This window comes from Meriones unguiculatus, chromosome 6, assembly GCF_030254825.1.
Source record: "Meriones unguiculatus strain TT.TT164.6M chromosome 6, Bangor_MerUng_6.1, whole genome shotgun sequence".
NCBI classification, from domain to species: domain Eukaryota; kingdom Metazoa; phylum Chordata; class Mammalia; order Rodentia; family Muridae; genus Meriones; species Meriones unguiculatus.
This window is the reverse complement of record NC_083354.1, coordinates 60,708,596-60,723,787: the sequence shown is the minus strand read 5'-3', so window position 1 is coordinate 60,723,787 and position 15,192 is coordinate 60,708,596.

Genomic DNA, 15,192 nt, shown 5'->3' with positions numbered 1-15,192 from the left:
TCATCAATTCCATGGGTATCTATCACACATAAATGTTTCTTTTCATGCTTAAAAGCAAATGTTCTTCTAAACAATAAATGACTATCATAGAACATACGTACCAAAAGGGTATGGTAATACTGAAATAGACTGGATAAAAGATAGTAATATGATAAAATTGTGTTTTAAAAATGTGTTCTTAAGGTTTTTTGTTTGTTTGTTTGTTTGTTTGTTGTTTTCACTATGGACTGAAGAGATGGCTCAGTAGTTAAGAGCACTCACTGCTCTTTCAAAGGTCCTGAGTTCAATTCCCATCACCCACATGGAAGCTCATGACTGTCCAGTGCTGTCTTCTGATATGCAGATGTGCATGCGGACAGAGTACCCATATATATAAAATACATAAATGAGTCTTTAAACATTTTTTTCACCAGATCTTTTTCTAAAATAATATTTTTATTCTTTGAGACTTTCATATGATGAATATATTTTGATGACATTCCCTACCTACACAATTTCATGTTCTCTCTCTTTTAAAACCCATTGATTCTAATTTGTAATGCTCAGTTACTCTTAGGTGTGGGGCCTGCCCTGTATGTGGACAGATTACCAAGTTTTACACCATGAAAAAAAACTGACTCTCAGAAGCTATGAAAGGTCAGTAGCTCTTCAGCCAGCAGTGAGACCTTATGGCTATCTTCCCACCCTCCAACCCCCATGACTCTAATGTGTACTGCCCATATGCTCCTAGGTGTGGGATTACCCGCTGCAGTCATTGATCTGCCAGAAGCCACACCCCTGCAAACATACATATAGGTAACATTATTTGGACCCAAAAGCATATGGGTATGTAATAACAATGAAAAAAAGAGGCCGTGAATTTGAAGGAGGGCAGAAAGGGTTATATGGACAAGTTTAGAGGGAAGAAAGAGAAAGGAGAAATATAATGAAATTATAATATCAAAAATCAAAATAAAACAAGCAAAAAAGAAAACTGACTCTCCTTCCCCCAGAAGCCACTAACTATGCAGAGTTCCTCAGGGGTGGAGGCTCATGAATCCCCTTCCCTCTCCCAAGTTGACTGGCTTGATCTTGTGCAGTTATGTGTCAATTATCTCATACAGCTGCTCTGAGTACATGAGCTCAGCTGTCCTGTCATGTCTGGAAGAGCCTGTTTCACTCTGGTCCTCTTTGGCTTCTGGCTCTCAAATCTTTCTTCTCTTCTGCAATGGTTCCTGGGCACTGGGGAGCAGTCGTGATATAGAACAGATGGCTGAGCTCTCCACTGACACTCATTCTCCCCACTTTGACCATTGTGAGTTACTGCACTAATCACCAGCTATTGCTGGTGTGTGTGTGTTTACCATATATGTACATGTGCTTGCAGACTTACCATTTTGATTTATTATAACAACAGATTGCCCCAGTACAAGTGAACAAAATGTGTTTATGTGCCAGCAATATGCTTTTAGAAAACATGATACACTTAAAAGGCATGCTTTCAAAGCAAATGAAAATGCAAGGACTATGCTGTAAATGATGACTGCTTGGTTGATCACAGAAAAATACTTTCTTTGGAATTACAAGTTAAGGATGTGTTTCTCCCCCAACCCCAAAACCTAGAGATAAAGAATGCTGCATTGATCTGAAGATCTGTGTTGATATACCCATAGATGCTGGCTATGTATAACAGGTGCACTGCTGTAGTTCCTAAATATGTGCTATCCTTTGTATCTAGGATAAGATAAGATTAGTGTTTTCTGTAGATATATGGAATATAAGAGCCATGGACTGCTGGGATGACTTATCCTTGTGACCATGTCTTCTAGGCTGTCTTCCGTGCTTGCAAGCACTACGTCCATAAAGCATCCTCTACCTGCTTAACTGCCTTTATTGCTGTCTGTTGCCAACAGAATAAGACCCAAGCCCCAGCTCTCATACACTAAGGGAGTTTTCCAACTAGGTTGCAATTTTCCCATGCTCAACTCCAGACCAGTAATGTCAGTTACATTCACATCTATTATGCTTGGTAGGATCTGTAAGAACTCATTTTCCTACAGCAGAATAGGGATAGAACAGAAAAGTTCAAGAAGGCACCACAGTATTTCAGAAAGTGGATAGTGACATTATTGGTGTGAGGTTCATAAGAGAATGAGGTTAAAATGTGAGTGCTGGCCTAGTTGCCTCATGGTGTGACCTGAGAGTGTGCATTTATCGCCAGATCATGCTGCTGCACGTTTGTCCTGCTGCTGAGTAGCTCCATGCCAAGCCATACTCACCAATGTGGTTGTTCCAATCCCAAGGGGCTGTTTAAGTAAATAGGAATTTAAGAAAATTTCAATTTAAAATCATCTTTCTTGGTCCCATTATCCACATGCTAGCTGTGACTGTGGCCCACTCTTGAATAGCCTGGGGACAGAACATTTCATTACAGAAGAAAAGTTCTGCCAGACAGCATGTTTTCTAAAACATGATTTCAAGCAGCTTTCTATAGACTGCACACTGAATCAGAATCTGTAGGGAGAAGGTACTGGAAATGCCCATTTTTAACCACTGTCCTCTAGACATTCCTATATAGGTTAAAGTTAGAGGAACATTTCTACAAAATCCAAAGTCTGGTCTCCAGATGTTAACTAATATGGAACTAGGTGAATGTCAGAGATGGATAGGGAGTGGTCCAGCTTAAAAATCCTGCCAGCCCACTTTCGCAGACAATTAGGAATAGTGTTTCCTCAAGATCCACCTATACCACTCCTAGGCATATATCCAAAATAAGCTCAAGTACACAAGGACATTTGTTCAACCATGTTCATAGCAGCTTTATTCGTAATAGCCAGAACCTGGAAACAACCCAGATGTCCCTCAGCTGAGGAATGGATACAGAAACTGTGGTACATTTACACAATGGAATACTACTCAGCAATTAAAAATAAGGAAATCATGAAATTTGCAGGTAAATGGTGGGTTCTAGAAAAGATCATCCTGAGTGAGGTATCCCAGAGGCAGAAAAACACACGGTATATACTCATTTATAAGTGGATACTAGGCATATAAGATAAAACTACAAAAATCTGTACACCTAAAGAAGCCAAGCAAGAAGGAGGACCCTGGATAAGATGATTAATCCTCATTCAGAAAGACAAACAGGATGGACATTGGAAGAAGGCAAAAACAGGGAATAGGACAGGAGCCTACCACAGAGGGCCTCTGAAAGACTCTACCCAGCAGGGTAACAGAGCAGATGCTGAGACTCATAACCAAACTTTGGGCAGAGTGCAGGGAATCTTGTGAAGGAATGGGAGAAATAGTAAGACCTGGAGAGGACAGGAGCTCCACAAGGAGAGCAACAGAACCAAAAAATCTGGGCGCAGGGGTCTTTTCTGAGACTGATACCCCAACCAAGGACCATGCGTGGAGATAACCTAGAACCTCTGAAAAGATGTAGCCCATGGCAGCTCAGTATCCAAGTGGGATTCCTAGTAATGGGAACAGGGACTGTCTCTGACATGAACTCAGTGGCTGGCTCTTTGATTACCTCATCCTGAAGGGAAGAACAGCCTTGCCAGGCCACAGAGGAAGACAATGAAGCCAGTCCTGATGAGATTTGATAAGCTAGGGTCAGAAGGGGAGCAGGACCTCCCCTGTCAGTGGACTTGGAGAGGGGCTTGGGAGGAGATGAGGGAGGGAGGGATTAGGAGGGAATGAAGGAGGGGGCTATAGCTGGGATACAAAGTGAATAAACTAATTAATATAAAAAATAGAAACTGAATTTAAAAAATTCTGCCAGCCATGAAAATCAAAGCCAGTTGTTTATAGGTACAGAGGATTTTGTTGGTGGAGCTGGCTGTTAACAAGAGAGTTATGTAGGAAGGAGAAGGTCTAAGCGAGCAGCCAGCAGTTTTCAACAGATATGCACTTGAACCAGATGTATTCTTTGGTCTTAAGGTGCTGGTATGAGGATCAGAGTTTGCATTCAGTTTCAAGGAAGGAACAAATAAGAACTCCATTCTTTTTCAAACCTTTGGGAACCCTCCCCCCCACCGCCACCAGGGCCATATTTTGGGGTGAACTTATCTGTGGTGGCTTGAAGGAAAATGGCCCCATAGGAAGTGACACCATAGGAAGTTGGCCTTGCTGGAGTAGGTGTGGCCTTTCTAGAAGAAGTGTGTCACTGGAGGGTCTTTTGAGGTATCAGAAGCTCCAGCCAGGCCCAGGATCACTCTCTCTTCCTGCTGCCTGCTGATCCAGATGTGGAACTCTCAGCTCCTCTCTAGCTCTACATCTGCCTGCAGCCACCATGCTTCCTGCCATAATGATAATGAACTAAACTTCTGAGCTGTAAACCAGCCCCACTTAACTGTTTTCCTTTATAAGGTGTCTCTTTCCACCAGTAGAAACCCTAAGACAATACCTCTTTGATTATTACCTTTCAGATTTAAAAAACAACAAACAACAAAACAAAACAACAAAAAAAAAAAACCCTTCCATTTTCTTTGAATAGGATATTTAAAAGTTATGGTACATTTTTTATCAGAATTTTATGCTCATCCATCTAGATGTTTGTTTCTCTAACCCTTTCCATAGCAACTCAGTGGTAGGTGTGGTTTCTTCAGTGTTTGATTTTTCTGTCTCTTGGCTTTCCTTCTGGTTCTCATGTTTCTAGTAGGAAAGGGGCAAAGCTAGCCTAAATCACTGTTGCCGTCACCTGGCCACTGGAGCCTTCTATATACCACCACCAGCTGATCTTCATAGAGCTGTGTTGTGATTTTTAGGGTAAGCTCTGCAGAGACTGCAAGCCGTACCACTCTCTAGCTGAGCTCTCAGAGTCTTGATTAGTGTCCATCCTGTAGACAGTCCCCTTCCAACTCCCTCATTCAGTCTGGCAGCCCTCTTGGTCAAGCTCCCATAATGATGTCTTGAGTATGGTCTACATGAGGCGACCTATGTAGCTAAATAGTTTACTAGTTGCATGTTTGTCCCACCAAGCTGCACGTGTCTTTAGCTCCTAGATTACCTGTTGCTTGGTCTGCTCTTGCTGGGTTTTCCAGAAAGGTACAACTATCAGAAATCCACCATCTTCATAAATGCTTGTAATCATGTCTCTCAGGAACTCTCCCTTCCAGACCATATGATAACTACCAGGATCTGTGATTGCCCTAGGAGTTAAGTGCCTCTTTTGTTAAACATTTCCAGTTGACAGGTATCTTTCTTTGGTTTGGAGTAGTAGCAAGGAGTCATGGTGAGGGAAAGGGAAGTGTCACAGCATTTTCTTCTTCTGCACATTCACTTTCTTCAAAGAATCTGAGCATGGTTTTCTTTTAAAATTTATCTGTAGTAGAGTTATTATTGGGAACTTCTCAAGAAAATGCTGGCTACCTGTATGGATGTGTGTCATGGCCCCCTCTTGGGTTATAGGTACATTCTTTCAAGGGATTTTCCTTATTCTGTGATTGGTATAGTACTTTTTACTTGCACTGCTTTCTATTCTGGAGTGTCACATTTAAGAAAGGACCCTGCAAGAGCCGTCTCTGTCACTCGTACACATCATATGTATAGACCTGGAAGTGTGAAGGAGTCAATTTCTCAGGAAACAGTGTTTGACCAAGGTAGGGGAAGGGGCAGCTAATGAGATCTGCTCTCATCTAATCCTAACATGAGTCCCAGGCATTGAAACTCTGTGTCTATTGTTGGGAGCCACTGTTCTAGCAGCTGCTTTGATATTTAAATCTCAGGTTCAGCAGAAAGACTGATTTTACCAGGCCTTCACTGAAGTCAGGGAAGAATTTCCAAGTCCATCTCTTTTTGTTTGTGACAGCAGGTGGGATAGCTTGTCAAAATCATACCTCTTGTTTCACTTTGTGAATTTAACTCATTGTGCTGAGCTATCTTACTCTGGCTTAAAAGCAGTCTGAAATAAAGCCAGGGGTCTAGTCTAGTATAGTTTCTACTAGAACATCTAGGAAAGGTCCCATGTGTTGTGTATTAGTTTATCAATTTTAATCCTCACTCCCGACTCAAGAACTGTTGACTCTGCTGTCGGGCTCCGGCAGTCTATGGTGGGGATCAGCTAGTTAATACACCCTTCGGTTGTCTCCCTCTTTTTCATCCTCAACTTTTATTTCTTGATATTAAGTTGCATGATTTCTTCTCCTATGTGCTTGTTTTTCTTAGGATCCAGGCTAAAATGTGTCCATCACTTTAGAAGGTGCTGATATTTGTTACCTATTGTTCCCACTTTGTAGAGTACAAGAGGGGACATGTCAGTACGATCATTCTATCCTTTATTATTGTAAACAGAAAGCTAACAGTCATAGTCCCTGTCTAGCAGCAGCTCCAATGAGGTAGCAGTGGGTTCATATTCCTAGTCATAAGGGTTCATGTTTTTCTTTGGTTTGGGATGGGAGTGATGTGAGGTAGACAGCTAACCTTTGATTTAGTTGTTATTAGGAAATGTTCTCCATGAGCAGGGGGTAGATTGGAGTCTAGGGCCTAAGGTATCTTTGTGTCTGTGTATGTCAGCTATTGTTTTGTGCTTCAAGCAGGGACTGGATTTAAATAAGAAAAAAGAAATATTGTTCAGAGCCATGGCCAGTATGAGATGATTCCCCATTCTTCCTACAGACAGGGAAGAATGCTTTCTTCAGTGACCAGGATGTTGGCTCCTAACAACACAGAGCTAAGGTCCTACCCACCAATTGCCCTTCCATAGAGAAGCATCTTGCCCAAGGTTTCAGCCCCTTCTTGATGTCAGCCTGCTCCTAGGGCCTGAATGGTGTAGAGTCACAAAGACCTTGCCCTGTGGTCTCAAGGAACGGTTTCTGTGAATGACACCCCAATAGGCCTGAGGGCCTATGTACAATATACTGTAGTAACACTTCAGTCCCAAGTCTCTCTCTGCCTTGTCTTGTTTCCTTCCCTCCCTGCAGGAGTTATTCCTGAGAGCTCTCCCTCATCAGTCTCTAGACTCAGGGGTCCAGCTTGCTGAATTGAACAAAACAAGCTTCAGGCAGGACAGAAAGCTGGGCAGCCCCAGAGGCCTGAAATTTGGAAAACATTTTGAGGCACTACCAGGTTATTTCATATTTCAACATCCACCTTCCTGGGAGGGAGCATGTGACTGTCTCCATTTGTGTTGAAATTAGTCTCTGTGAACACAGTATCTGAGAGGAGTGGCAGTGTGTTCTCCACCCGCCACTGTCATTCTACCTTCCCTGGTTTCAGTTACCTGTGTCCCACTATAGTGTCTATATATAAAAAATTTCTGAGGCAAAAATTTCATTCATTGAAAGTTACATATATTACATGCTTTCTGATTAATGTGATGAAATCTTCTGTTACCCCAGTTCACATGCTGCTGATGGGAAGTATCCATATGCCCCATATACCTGCCCTATATACATCACCTACCAAGTAAATCCTTCAGCAGCTTGAGTATCAGACCAGCTGCCACCTGCACTACACTGCTTCAGGTTATCCTTACATATTAGCCTGATGCCACATCAGCCCCTACATCATTCAGCTTGCCTCATCTCATCTCATGGGCATTCCATCATCTCACAGCATCCCTGGGCAACACCGAAAGATAATTTTGAGAGTGAGACCCATTTGCTTGACTTTTATTACAGTACTCTTGTGGTTGCTATATTTGATTAGTTGTTAATCTCCTGCTATACCCAGTTTATAAATTAAACCCCACTGTGGGTAGCTATATGGGGGGCACACTGTATGTATAGGACTCAGTATTCTTCAGGGTTCAGGTAACCCCCAGGCATCTGAGAAGGTACTGCTCATATGAGAGGAAGGCTAATGTATCTGAAGTTTTCTTGAAGGAAGAAGTTAGATATACTGTGTGTGGATTGGTGCTGTAAGCAGAGGGTGTGATAGTTCATTTGGGAAGATATTTTGACAATAATCTGTATGCTATCATGAACTTGAAGGAAAAAATGGAAATAAAATAGAGACATTTTCCCCAATGGTACATAATTGAAATGGGAGAAACTAAGGCTCCCTAGCTGATTCTTGCTGTTTGAGATTGATTTAGGGGCTAAGAGTCCCTTCAAGAGAAAATGCTATCAGACTTGGTGGAGGGCCCTGTCTCAGGAGCAGGTGCCAGTGACAGGCTAGGTGGATATTTTGTTCCTATGCAACAGGAACTACCAGTTATTACCCTCTAAATTTAGAACCATCCAGGAGATAGTCACAGGGATCAAAAGCAGAAAACTGGATCAGTTTGCTTCATAAAGCCATGACAGGCAGCTGAGATGTTGCTAGTCTCCCGCATCAGACCCAGGCATCTGAAGCTAGGTATAGTGGCACCTGTAATTTAAACTCTTAGAAGGTGGTGATAGGAGGATCAGGAGTCCAAAGTTGTCCTCAGCTACTTAGGAAGTTCAACAGGAGACTAGGAAACAGGAGGTATGGTCTTCAAAAACAAAAACAAAACAAAACACTATTGGGTAGACACTGGCTGGCTTTCCCATCGAGAGAATATGCCAACACATGATACAGAGCACTCTTCCTGCAGGGAGTCAGGTTAAAGGAAAGAAAAAGACTGTGTTTCTAAAACTCATCCTTTGAAGTAGAGAGAGAACAGAGGTGTTACTCTGTCTGAAGTCTTTATGTGTTTCTGGAGCCAGGGAAATGGACATAGAAGACTGGCTTTCCATATATCTGATGGGTTCATCATATTATACAGCTGTATGAGGTAGCACTTGCCATGTTTATAAGCTGAGATGAGGTCCATTTTACTAGTCAGTGGGAGTTCAAGATTTAAACCAAGTATCTGCTTTTAAAGACAAAGTCTTTGCACACATTTCTCCTGCCCTTCATTCCTCACTTGGATTGCTGGGAAAGTGAGACTCCTGACCCTTTTCTTAGACCCTCACATGAGGTGTCTTGGGTTCTGATGGCTTGACTTTCTCAGGGACCTGAGTCACAAAGGCTTCCATGACTATGGGTCAGATTTGAAAATAAAGCCATTAAGCTCAAGTCAGGAAGGCTGGGAGAGAACCATTGTTTCCCCTTTCAGGCTTGTACCTGTTCAACACGTCACTCTGCCCTTGTGGGACCCACTCCCACAGAAAGTTCTGGCCCAGTGACAGTGGCTTTTTTTTTAAGATTAGTTTCAGAAATCAGCTCTTTCCAATCAGGGTTAGGCTGCAGGGGTGAGGGGTAGATTTCTTCCTTAGGTTTAGTTCTTTCTGATTATGACGCTATGGACTCATGGGTTCTCGGCTCACTACTGAATAACTGCTCACTCAAAGCTGGACTTCTCCTTATGTCTTTGCAAGCATCCCAGGCATCTACCAAATGAGTGTATTTCTTGCTTTTCAGCCTCTGATTATGGTTCATCCACTTCACATCTCTTCTGCTCTCGTTTCTCCATTTATCCTATCTATTCTTTCGGTTCTTTTTTATACCTCTTCATATGCTGCTTTTCTATCAGTGGTCCTTTCTTTTCCCTTCCCTCCCCCATCACTTGTCCTCTCCACCTTGAACCTGAGAGGGATAGGCTTTTCTGCAGTGGAAGGGTCTTTGTCACATGATTTCAAAATCCTCAAATGTTACCCAGTAGAAAGCAGGACAAGGGAAGCATTCTCTCTCTCTCTTTTTTTTTTTTTCAATGCAGTTTATTCAGGAACTTTGAACAATCACCTGACCCTGGGGAAAGCCAGCCCACAGCTTAAATAGCCTCTGGGTAGCCAGTCCCAGCATGCCACGTGGGCAATGCAGATAGGTCCACATACATGGAAGCAAGCCAGATCCTCCTTAGCCAAATGTGGAGTTGTTCATGACAGACAGCACTCACCATCGGGAAGGTGGAAGGTGGAAACCAGCTCCGTCTTTAAGGCGCGGCATTCTGCAGCTCTCTACAGTTCCCCCTTTTTGTTTTAGACGCATCAGGCAAGAGTAGAGGTCTGATCTCTGATATTAGAAATAAACTGGGACGTTGTACGGATATTCATTTAGGTGTCATCCACCCAAAGAGCATCAGACCCGTCCGATACCTTTTTCTCAGAGGCAGGACCTGGGGCATCAACCCGCATGCAATCAGACATGCTCTTCTCTGGGTCGAAAGCGGCTGACCCTGAGTGCAGTGCTTAGCCTCGCATCCTGAGCGTAACATTTTAGCTTTTTATGGTAGCCAACCATGCTTGGGGAGACTGTCCAGGAAGCATTCTCTTAAGAACGACTGGGATGTAATGGTTTCCTAAATGTAACAGAAGTCCCCAAGGATGCTACAAAGGTGATGGTGGACTTCGAGACTCTCCCTAAAGGAAAACTGATAAATGAGAAGGTAGGGTTTCATGTATCATTTTATTCTTTTGGCAGGTTTGCCCATACTTGGTATTGCCTGTATTATTGGTCACCTAGAGAAGCATTTTGCCCTAATTAATCTAGCAGTCTTTCATTAAAGCTTAGAGAAAAGTTAAAAATGCTCCACCAACCTCAGCCTTGAGAAGGAACATTTCAGATGATCTTCAGATCATGAAACGATAAGGTTTTCTAGTTTATTGAAAACCATAGATAAGTGTGGGCTGTTTCTTTTATCTTCAGTAACAAGTACAGCTAGCTGAATGTTTTTAATAATGTGGGACTTGTTGGCCATGCTGTCGGAAATGAACACCAGACATACCATGGCCAGTGGCACAGTCACCTTGCAAGCTGAGCCATCTTAGAAGCTGTTTCTGTGGTCCACAAGGCAATCAGTGGCCTGGTGGCCATAGTGCTTAGGTCTTACCAAGCACAATGGGATTCACCCATTCTACCTTGGCAGCCATATTCAGAGCTTACCTTGTCAGGTAATGAGGGACCATCAAAGGCATCTTTTTCTCATTCTAATACGAAGATGGACATTATTGTCCCTGTTTTCCAAATAGAGAAATGAATGGCCATAGAAAAAGATTCTAGGTAAAATCCTACCATAGAGAGGCATAGCCAGGAAAAAACAGGTCCTGTTGCTCTACAGGCTGCCCTACCTTTTACCAGATAGATGCTACAGAAGGCACCATTTTGTTTATGGGGTGACAAAACTAGTCAGGGGGTCTGACATGGGTGTTAGAGGCAATACAACTTATAAGCTATTCATATATTCTAAAGTTGGGATTTATAGTTTCAGATGCTGTCTGCAACTATATAATCCTGTCTGTGACTGTATAAACAATTTACTTTCTCTTTGCCTTTATAAATTGAGAAATAATAATAATATCTGCCTCATAGATTTGTGGTGAAAAATGAAAAAGAAAGCGGATAAAGGGCAAAATATAAAAGCTGACCTGTATAGTAAACAGGATAAACTACATAGACTTAGGCCCAGTTTGACTGTCACTTTAAATTAGTCAAAGCGTCTGTTATATGATATTTTCCTCCAAATTGCAATATTTACTGCAAGTGCAATAATCCTGTGAGGGAGGAAAGGGAGGCTCATGGGCCTCAGAAGTAAACAAAAGGTCACCTGTCTCTGAAAACGGAACCATGGAAGATTCTTGAGGGCCCTGTCTAACCATATAAAAAGAAGTTAACAATTGTTGAGGGCAGAGACTTTGACCAGTCAAATTGCAATTTGATGCTGAGTACAAGCCATAGAGAGAGACTCTCAGGTTTGCAATGTTTGGAGAGCCCTACAGGACTGCAGTTTTTGGGAGTTACCTGTGTTGAGGTAAGCTTTTGGGTGAGGCAGCTACTTTCAAGTTATTGGAATCTTTGTAAGTAACCCCCTCATTCAAACTCTTGTCAGTAACACCAATAAAACCCTCATTGGTTAGCCTCATTGGATGTTAGTGCAGATATTACTCTGGTGTGTTACAAGTTCCCTTTCTGAGGAAAGTAGACATGTGCTGTGTTCCCAGAAAAGGTCTGTCACACAGCAGTGGCTCACACAAGTGTCTGTCCTACACAGCAGTTTTTGGTAGAAGCTCCGCAATGTCTGGTCTAGTGGGCTAAAGGAGGTGGTGCTTCCAGTGACAGTAATTGAAGAGCTTGTTGAAGAATGTATTGGAACTGTTGAACCAAATATTGTCTTAGAAGAAAAAATAATTAACAGATAGGTTAAAAATTCAGGAACCAAATACAAGGAATCAGACGGCTACGTGTACTAGAAATGGAAGCAACCAGGATAGTCGCAACCTGATGTTTTGTTTTAAAGTCCCACTCATCAGTCCTTGTCATGTTTTCACCCAAATCATTGGCACCTTTGGTATTTTAGAGTTCTTGTTTTTATTTGTCTGGGTTTGTTGATGTAAAAGCAATAGGGTCCATCTCAAGTGCTGCTCAGCTGATGCAGGGCTTAAGATTTTGAAGTACAACTGCTCCAGGTGCATTTCAGGGCTTCTATATTATTGGAGGCTCTTGGACCACTGCAGTTACTTGGCTTGCAAGTTCTGGGGATAGTCTTTAAGCAGTAAAAATGGAGTTCCTATACCCATAAGTGGAGGGTGAGGGCAAGAACCTCACAATACAACTAGTGCTGTATGGTAGGAGTATGCAATCCTGATTAGATGTGGTTTGGGAGGGATAGATGCCAGTGTGCCTGTTCTTGTCCAGGTAGCTTCAAAGAGGAGATAGGCTCAGGTTAATATGATCCTCAGGGTTAAGAAACTGAACTGTGGAATGTTTCCAGTAGTACCCAGAAAGCTGGAGTCTGTGGGTACAAGTATAATGGAGTTAAGATGCCCTGTAGAAGAGGAAGGGTTATCTTAGGGTTTCTGTTGCTGTATTAGAATACCATGATCAAAACAAGCTTGGGAAGGAAAGGGTTTATTTCTTCCTATACTTTGTAGTACATCATCCAGAGAATTCAAGGAAGAAATTCAAGGCAGGAACCTGGAGGCAGGAACTGATGCAGAGGCCATGGAGGAATGCTGCTTGCCTTCTTGCTTCTCATGCCTTGCTCAGTCTGCTTTCTTACAGCACCTAAGACCACCAGCCCAGGGGTGGCACTGTACAAAGGGATCTAGGCCCTCTCACATCAATTGCTAATGAAGAAAATGAACGACAGGCTTGCCCACAAGCTAATCTGTTGGAGGACATTTTCTCATTTAGATTCCCTCTTCCCAAATGAGTGTAGAAAGGGTTTGAGCTCAGGTAAGCAGGTTTTGAGTGGGGTCCCACCCTAGCTTCCCACTGAATACCTATTTCTGTATACAGTTTTAGCCCAAAAGTTGTATTAGAGGTCCTGCACTCTAGTGGAGTGTGGGCAGATTGAGCTGCCAGTGAGACATTTGAGGGGTGATCGCCCTGTGTGGTGTCCAGGTCCAAGATGTCTAATTTGGTCAGCTCTAATGCCTGTAATGGAGACTTTGGGTTTAGATTTAAGAGAGACTTGGGATGAAGAGGAGGATGTGATTGTAATTATATCTAGGGACACCTCCTTTCTTTTTACAGGTTGTTGGATTGTGTTACAAAAGATAACTGTTCCTGAAAGCAAATTGTTTCAAAAACTGATTTAAAGTGGGCTGGCTTTACCCAGGGTCAGATGATTGTTCAAGGTTCCTGAATAAACTGCATTGAAAAAAAAAGGCATGTACATGAAAAAGAACAATAAGACATAAGTATGAGCAGTTTTTCAGACCAAACTGATAAAAATAAAATGTGGATCTTCAGAAAAAAAAAAAAAAACTGATCCCAAGATGCAACAGAGGTAGTTGGAAGGAATTTTAAGATTATTTCCTTTTTTCCAGCACATTTATTGATAGAACATGAGTGAGGGGACAGGGTGGCTCATCCCCTTTGGAGGACTCCATAGGGAAGCGATCTTAGGCTGCAGTTTCTACATGAGAAAGCTGAGGTTGGAACTTCTTAGGGCTTTCTGCATGCGCTGGTTTTAGTCACAAGTAAATCATTCCTTAACATCGATACTTGGACCAGGTAAGGCCTTGGTATTCCCATGGGTCTGAGGCATTTGGGGTCGTTAATATGGCCATCCTTCTGTCAACAATGAACATTAATTCAGGACTTCATTTACTCCCCATAAGCCATTATCTAACTGTAGTAAGAAAAGAAATCAAAGGAATGGATTTCTAGAAGTTCTGTGTGACCTCTTAAGGCCATTTTATTCAGAGTGGGAAAGGGCTCTAGTCATCTGGTGAAGAGGGGTAAATATCTGAGTCCCTTGCATAGGACATATGGGGAAATTTTACCTGGACAGAAAGACATACTGTTAGTGTAAGCAAGACAGTAACTGAAGCTGAAGTTCAAATACATTGGCACCAGGTCTGAACTACTGAGTCAGAGGTTTTTGACAGCTAAAGTACTGGGTGAATGAGTAGTTCAGTATTTGGGCAAAGACCCCAAAGCAATTCCACCTTCTTTCATGAGCATATAGCTAGGTTTTCTTAGGTGCACTAAGCTCAGGGTAGGACCAGTAGGTAGGTTCCTTTTACATATCAAAAGTCCAACTTCTGGTCTAGCTATGAGTCCATACTGGGAAGATCCAAAAATGGCAGTATCTTGCCATTCCTAGAAAAAGGTGAAGTTATTGTTTATGGGTGCCCATATCTAAGATTAATTTTGGGTATCTCTGGACAAGTTTGATATCTCAGAATTATACTACCAGTAGAATTGTACATTTTGGGGGAGATACTTGTGCCTTGATTAGGGAGATTCTGTAACCACAAGAAGCCATTCTTTGCAACATTGATGGTATTTAGGTTGAGAGACTCCTTCTCTGGGCTGCAAATAACCAAGCAATCTACATACAGGCAGTTATTGGGAAGCTCTCTAGGGATTAAAGGCTCTTAGCTATGCCATGAGTATACAAGTGCTAGCTGTCACGGAAACCCTAGAATGGAACAGACCAAGTTCATTTGTTGATAAGGAAGGCAAATAGAAACTGAAATTCAGATATACTGGATTGTGGAAGAAAGTATCATTTAGATCTAGGGGTATAAACTGCATGAGAATTATGTCTTAATAGAAAACAGAGCTACCATTAAGACTTTTGATTACCATCCTGGGGATGCTGCAAATGGAACATTAAGGACAGAATATCATGATGACCAGAAAATTATGCACAAGAGGGTATCTTCTTTTCTGGGCTTCAGGACTGAGTGGCTATTCAGTCCGAGGAAAGGATAGGATAGGATATTTTTGAGAAAAAAAATTATGAGCTTATCAGTTGTGACAGTTTGATGAGTGAGTTATACCAACTGGATTAGGTTGGGCAGTGTTGAAACTTGTGTGCGGGTGTCAAGGATTGCTGAAATGGGTGCTTGG